Source organism: Engystomops pustulosus, chromosome 4 (genome assembly GCF_040894005.1).
Source record: "Engystomops pustulosus chromosome 4, aEngPut4.maternal, whole genome shotgun sequence".
In the NCBI taxonomy this organism is placed as follows: domain Eukaryota; kingdom Metazoa; phylum Chordata; class Amphibia; order Anura; family Leptodactylidae; genus Engystomops; species Engystomops pustulosus.
The window spans coordinates 12,281,017-12,288,257 of record NC_092414.1 but is presented as its reverse complement, the minus strand read 5'-3'; the positions used below and the strand labels follow the sequence as shown (position 1 = coordinate 12,288,257).

General features: G+C 48.3%; 1 protein-coding gene across 10 annotated transcripts in view; it reads left to right on the top strand.

Annotated features, from left to right (window-relative positions):
* CNOT4 (CCR4-NOT transcription complex subunit 4) overlaps positions 1-7,241 on the top strand; it is a 36,788-nt gene that overhangs the window by 467 nt on the left and 29,080 nt on the right. Inside the window, exon 1 of one of the 10 annotated variants that reach the window (XM_072145166.1) lies at positions 56-76. The exons of the other annotated variants lie outside the window; for them this stretch is intronic. The gene's annotated coding sequence lies outside the window, so the exon portion shown is untranslated. Of the gene's footprint in view, positions 1-55; positions 77-7,241 lie in introns of those variants that run through there. 10 annotated transcript variants of the gene reach the window in all.

The following is a 7,241-nucleotide window of genomic DNA, read 5'->3' as shown; positions in this document are numbered from 1 at the left end:
GCCGGGGGGAGACTGTGACAGGCCGCAGAGCAGGAGGAGGCCTCACCCCCAACACTTACCTCCTGTGTACTTACCTGTATGTATATACCGCTCACCCTGTGTACTTACCGCTATCACCCTGTATGTACTGCTTGTACCAACCATTTATACACCTTTCACTGTGTACTTACCTCTACACTGCTCACCATGAGCACCTACCTCCTATATACACTGCTCACCATGAGCACCTACCTCTGTATATACTGCTCACCCTGTGTACTTACCTCTATATATAGACTGCTCTCCCTGTGTACTTACCTCTATCACCCTGTATGTACTGCTTGTACCAACCATTTATACACCTTTCACTGTGTACTTACCTCTGCATACACTGCTCACCCTGAGCACCTACCTCCTAAAGATACTGCTCTACCGAGCACTTACCTCCTATCTACACAGCTCACCCTGTGTGCTTACCTCCTATTTATACTGCTCACCCTGAGCACTTACCTATATATACTGCTCATCCTGAGCACCTACCTCTATCACCCTGTATGTTCTGCTTATATACACCTCTCAACCTGTATACTTGCCTTTTGTATATACTGCTCCCCCTGTACCCTTACCTCTACATCACCCTATATACTGCTTGTACTTACCTTATATACATCTCTCACCCTGTATGTACTTTAAAACATCAGCCCTTACCTCTGTAGACACACCTGTGTATATATGATTTTATATTCTGCCCCCCCCATGTTATATACACCTCATACCCTGTATACAGAGATCACAGTACTTACCTCTGTAAACAGGGCACCTACTACCTGATCTCTCATCTCCCCCTGTATATACTGCCCTGTTCTCCACTACTGTATACAGCTCCTCCCACCTGATCTCACCCTGTACTGTGTGTGTGTGTGTATATATATATATATATATATATATATATATATATATATATCTCACCCTGTACTGTGTGTATATATATATATATATATATATATATATATATCTCACCCTGTACTGTGTGTGTGTGTATATGTATATATCTCTCACCCTGTACTGTGTGTGTGTGTATATGTATATATCTCTCACCCTGTACTGTGTGTGTGTGTGTATATATGTATATATCTCTCACCCTGTACTGTGTGTGTGTGTATATATGTATATATCTCTCACCCTGTACTGTGTGTGTGTGTATATATGTATATATCTCTCACCCTGTACTGTGTGTGTGTGTATATATGTATATATCTCTCACCCTGTACTGTGTGTGTGTGTATATGTATATATCTCTCACCCTGTACTGTGTGTGTGTGTATATATGTATATATCTCTCACCCTGTACTGTGTGTGTGTGTATATGTATATATCTCTCACCCTGTACTGTGTGTGTGTATATATGTATATATCTCTCACCCTGTACTGTGTGTGTGTGTATATGTATATATATCTCACCCTGTACTGTGTGTGTGTATATGTATATATCTCTCACCCTGTACTGTGTGTGTGTATATGTATATATCTCTCACCCTGTACTGTGTGTGTGTGTATATGTATATATCTCTCACCCTGTACTGTGTGTGTGTGTATATGTATATATCTCTCACCCTGTACTGTGTGTGTGTGTATATGTATATATCTCTCACCCTGTACTGTGTGTGTGTATATGTATATATCTCTCACCCTGTACTGTGTGTGTGTATATATGTATATATCTCTCACCCTGTACTGTGTGTGTGTGTATATGTATATATCTCTCACCCTGTACTGTGTGTGTGTGTGTATATATGTATATATCTCTCACCCTGTACTGTGTGTGTGTGTGTATATATGTATATATCTCTCACCCTGTACTGTGTGTGTGTGTATATATGTATATATCTCTCACCCTGTACTGTGTGTGTGTATATGTATATATCTCTCACCCTGTACTGTGTGTGTGTATATATGTATATATCTCTCACCCTGTACTGTGTGTGTGTGTATATGTATATATCTCTCACCCTGTACTGTGTGTGTGTGTATATGTATATATCTCTCACCCTGTACTGTGTGTGTGTGTATATGTATATATCTCTCACCCTGTACTGTGTGTGTGTATATATGTATATATCTCTCACCCTGTACTGTGTGTGTGTGTATATGTATATATATCTCACCCTGTACTATATTTTTCGGCCTTCCCTCTCTATACCCTGTTGTTCTCTACTATATACAGTCTCCACCAAACCAACCTCTGCATGTATAGTGTCTATCACCTCTGTATACAGCTGTATACTCTGTATTGTATACCCAGGCTCCTCTACTGACCAGGCCTCAGTAACTTCCCAAGAGGGGAGCGGGAAGACCCTCCAGACTGCCCCACACTGATCCCTACTTCCCCAGCGGGGAGATGATCGTGCTTATTATCCCCTGGCATAGCAGGAAGATGTAAGCGGATTCTTCCCTTCCTTCCAGTGTTGTGGCTGGACTTCCTTCTTCGCGCCATGTAGGAGGAGCTGTCATTTCTTGTTGACATAGGACGACTTCCTTCTGGTGTTGTAGCAGGACTTCCTCATTCCCGTCCTTCTGGTGTTGTAGCAGGACTTCCTCATTCCCGTCCTTCTGGTGTTGTAGCAGGACTTCCTCATTCCCGTCCTTCTGGTGTTGTAGCAGGACTTCCTCATTCCCGTCCTTCTGGTGTTGTAGCAGGACTTCCTCATTCCCGTCCTTCTGGTGTTGTAGCAGGACTTCCTCATTCCCGTCCTTCTGGTGTTGTAGCAGGACTTCCTCATTCCCGTCCTTCTGGTGTTGTAGCGGGACTTGCTTATTCCCGTCCTTCCTGTGTTGTAGCGGGACTTGCTTATTCCCGTCCTTCCTGTGTTGTAGCGGGACTTGCTTATTCCCGTCCTTCCTGTGTTGTAGCGGGACTTGCTTATTCCCGTCCTTCCTGTGTTGTAGCGGGACTTGCTTATTCCCGTCATTCTGGTGTTGTAGCGGGACTTCCTTATTCCCGTCCTTCTGGTGTTGTAGCGGGACTTGCTTATTCCCATCCTTCCTGTATTGTAGCGGGACTTCCTTATTCCCGTCCTTCCTGTGTTGTAGCGGGACTTCCTTATTCCCGTCCTTAATGTGTTGTAGCGGGACTTCCTTATTCTAGTCCTTCTGGTGTTGTAGCAGGACTTCCTTTTTCCCGCCATGTAGGAGCACCACTTTCTTCACTTCTTGTCAACATCGTAGGACTTCCTTCCAGTGTTGTTGCAGGACTTTTTTTTTTTTTTTTTTTCCCCGCCATGTAGGAGATCCTTCTTCATGAGTAAAGTAGACATAGGAGGAGTTGCTTCCAGTGGTGTTGGGGGTCTTCTTCCTTCTTCCCCTGTATCAGTAGTATATACCATTGTCCTGTAGTCGGCCGCCACGCTTCACCCTGTTATCTGCCCCCCATTATTCCCCTCATCTTCAGTAAGGAGAAGTAAGGACCCCCCTATAATACGATGCTCCTGGTTCTCACCTGCCAGACCTGCTGCACCTCGGCCGTGGATGATGATTGTGGATCTGGGCAGCGTCCTCTTGGTGGGAGTCATTGTCCAGCACCTTACAGTCACATTTTGTACGGTTGGTGGGAGAGGGGTCCGGTATGTGGCCTCGCTCTATAGAAAATGATGTTGTATCCTCCTAGGATACACAGCTGTGGCTTAATATGATGGGCGTTGTAGTCGCTGTAGTAGTAGTAGTAGTAGTAGCTGTCCACGCTGTGAGAGCATGTACTATTGTATAGGAAGTGACCTTATTGTGTGCCCCATCACTCCCATCACTTTTATAGGCGGCCCGTCCATGGATTGGTTGTTGATGTGATGTCTCTCGGTCAGGTGGGACTGTGCTCTGCCCGGGGACGGTCTCTCAGTCAGGTGGGACTGCGCTCATGCCGGGCACCGTCTCGGTCATGTTGGACTGCGCCCGGCCCTTGGACTGTCTCTTGGTCAGGTGGGACTGCGCCCGCACCGGGGACGGTCTCTCGGGCAGGTGGGACTGCGCCCGCACCGGGGACGGTCTCTCGGTCAGGTGGGACTGCGCCCGCACCGGGGACGGTCTCTCGGTCAGGTGGGACTGCGCCCGCACCGGGGACGGTCTCATGTACAGCCTACGAGCAGGTGGTGGCGCTGCCGTTGTGTTTATAATCTTGGCCAACCTCCTTGAAGAAGAATTTGTCGATTTTCATCTTTAAGTTGCTGTTCCTCCGCTGGATCCGTTGACCAATCACCGCTGACCGGCCCCTAAATTGCGGCAAAATATTCCTGATTTCCAGGATTTAAAAAAAAAAAAACGAGGAACATTAATGGGTAACACAGATTTAAAGGGATGCCTCAATCCTTTGTCGGATGAGAGCTATTGCTCGCTGTTAGCAGCCACTTTAAGGCTAAACGTTGTGTTAGTCCCTCCTCCCTAGTGATTGATTTTTCCCTCCTTAAGGATCGCCGGCCCTTTAACTCTTGCTCTTCCTCTCCTCTTGTCTATTTTTGGGTCGTACGCGGTGACACATTACTGCAGACGTTTCCAATCATAGCCCCCGACCACCGAGACGCTGACAGATCCCCCCGCCTCAGTGACACCTCTGCCCGCACGGGGACCACCCTAGATCGTGAGAGCGGGGGATCCGGGAAGTGGAGTCTGACTCTCCATCAGTCCTATAGAGTAAAAGGACATTCGCGCTCGTACTTAACTTGCGTTGGTGACCTTTAAGGAGTAGCCCTTTAAGGAGGACTCCTGCAGCAGTCTGTGATGTCAGCCCCTCGCAGTGCAGAAATCTTCGGGAAACGTGAGACATATTGTAGCATTAGTCATAGAGGAGACAAATCAAATGATCCCAGCGCCGAGGATGACTCAATGTACAGTCTGTACTATCTGCCAGCTACTCCCTGCTTCCCTGTGCCACATGCAAGCTCTGCCACAAGATTGAACGCATCGCCAATTAAAGAAGGGGGACAGAGTTTCTTGGATGAATTATCTGGTCTCCCTAAGCTCCGATATCCCTCCCCAGGGGTCTGCAGCAGCTAGTACCCTCCCCCCATGGCAAATACATGCACACTCGGCCATGCGTGCATATGGTTTAGTAAGTTGGGGAGAAAAGCGGTCTATTGCAGGTGCTTGGATTCACTTTGAAAGTAGAAAATGGCGCAGTGCGGAGCCCTACAGCCCCCCCCCCCCCACCGTAAGTCGCCGCTGGTCCTGGAGCGCCCCTTTAAGGATGACCTGTATTTATTTCTCTTCTGCTTCCTGGTAAACTTCGCCTTCACCTAGATAACGGCGCAGGAAGCGATTGACTCATCTGTTTACAGGTTCACTGACCCCCGGTTGCACACAATTTAAGGTAAATCGTCTCGCCGTCTGCTTCCTGCTACTCCGATAACTCTTCCTAGGTCAAGGGTCAGTGGCAGCACCTTGGTGACCCCCTGACCTGGTGGAGTCAAAGTTGTGGGTATTCGGTTCAGCAACCGATTGCTGAGCAGTGACCGGAGAGAACCCGCGCAAACGAGAATAGAACATACAAACTCTTTGCCGTTGTTGACCCTGGCACTTGAACCCAGGTCCTCAGTGCTGCCAGGCTGTAGTGCTAACCACTGAGCTGCCGCGCTGCCTGGCTGTGGTGCTAACCGCTGAGCTGCCGCGCTGCCTGGCTGTGGTGCTAACCGCTGAGCCGCCGTGCTGCCAGGCTGTAGTGCTAACCGCTGAACCGCCGCGCTGCCAGGCTGTGGTGCTAAGGCTGGGGGGCGGCAGCTTTGACCAATGCATTTCCCTCCCTTACACTAGAGTCATTATGTCTTCCCAGTAATTAGTGGTATAACGAGGAGCCTGGGCTTATACTCGGGTACATACATGTGTACAGCCTGTTGTAGTGTAATACACAATGCAGTCAGATTTCCATTAGGTTCACATTTCCTACTTTGCATTTTTATATATTTTTTGCGTGTATTTTGTTCAGTTGTTGCTGCTTTCTTTTCCTCCGGTGGGAGGGTCCGGTGGTCCGCTATCAGCGGGCACAGCTCCGCCAGCGCCCTGCACTGCCCACCAGTGGATGTGATTGGCACGGAGCGTCCCTGCGTCTATATACAGAAGCGTCCGGACCCCGGGAAGCGGCGGCTCCGGAGAAACCTGCAAAGTGTCTCCTCGGCTCCATTCATTCTCTCCTGATTTGCTTTGCCAGCAGAGAAATGATATTAACTGCAGAGTCAGCGAAAAAATACCAAACCTAAAAATATCTCCCCCCAGAGTCACCCGCCGGACACCAACTCTTAAAGGGGTGCGATCAGGTGCCTATCTGCAGGCAGCATGTTATAGAGCAGGAGGAGCTGAGCAGATTGTGCATAGTGTCCTATCTGCAGGCAGCATGTTATAGAGCAGGAGGAGCTGAGCAGATTGTGCATAGTGTCCTATCTGCAGGCAGCATGTTATAGAGCAGGAGGAGCTGAGCAGATTGTACATAGTGTCCTATCTGCAGGCAGCATGTTATAGAGCAGGAGGAGCTGAGCACATTGTACATAGTGTCCTATCTGCAGGCAGCATGTTATAGAGCAGGAGGAGCTGAGCACATTGTACATAGTGTCCTATCTGCAGGCAGCATGTTATAGAGCAGGAGGAGCTGAGCACATTGTACATAGTGTCCTATCTGCAGGCAGCATGTTATAGAGCATGATGAGCTGAGCAGATTGTACATAGTGTCCTATCTGCAGGCAGCATGTTATAGAGCAGGAGGAGCTGAGCAGATTGTACATAGTGTCCTATCTGCAGGCAGCATGTTATAGAGCAGGAGGAGCTGAGCAGACTGTACATAGTGTCCTATCTGCAGGCAGCATGTTATAGAGCAGGAGGAGCTGAGCAGACTGTACATAGTGTCCTATCTGCAGGCAGCATGTTATAGAGCAGGAGGAGCTGAGCAGATTGTACATAGTGTCCTATCTGCATGCAGCCTGTTATAGAGCAGGAGGAGCTGAGCAGATTGCACAGAGTGCCCTATCTGCAGGCAGCATGTTATAGAGCAGGAGGAGCTGAGCAGATTGCACAGAGTGCCCTATCTGCAGGGAGCATGTTATAGAGCAGGAGGAGCTGAGCACATTGTGTATAGTGTCCTATCTGCAGGCAGCATGTTATAGAGCAGGAGGAGCTGAGCAGATTGTACAGAGTGTCCTATCTGCAGGCAGCATGTTATAGAACAGGAGGAGCGGAAAGTATTGTACATAGTGTCCTATCTGCAGGCAGCATGTTATAGAGCAGGAGGAGCT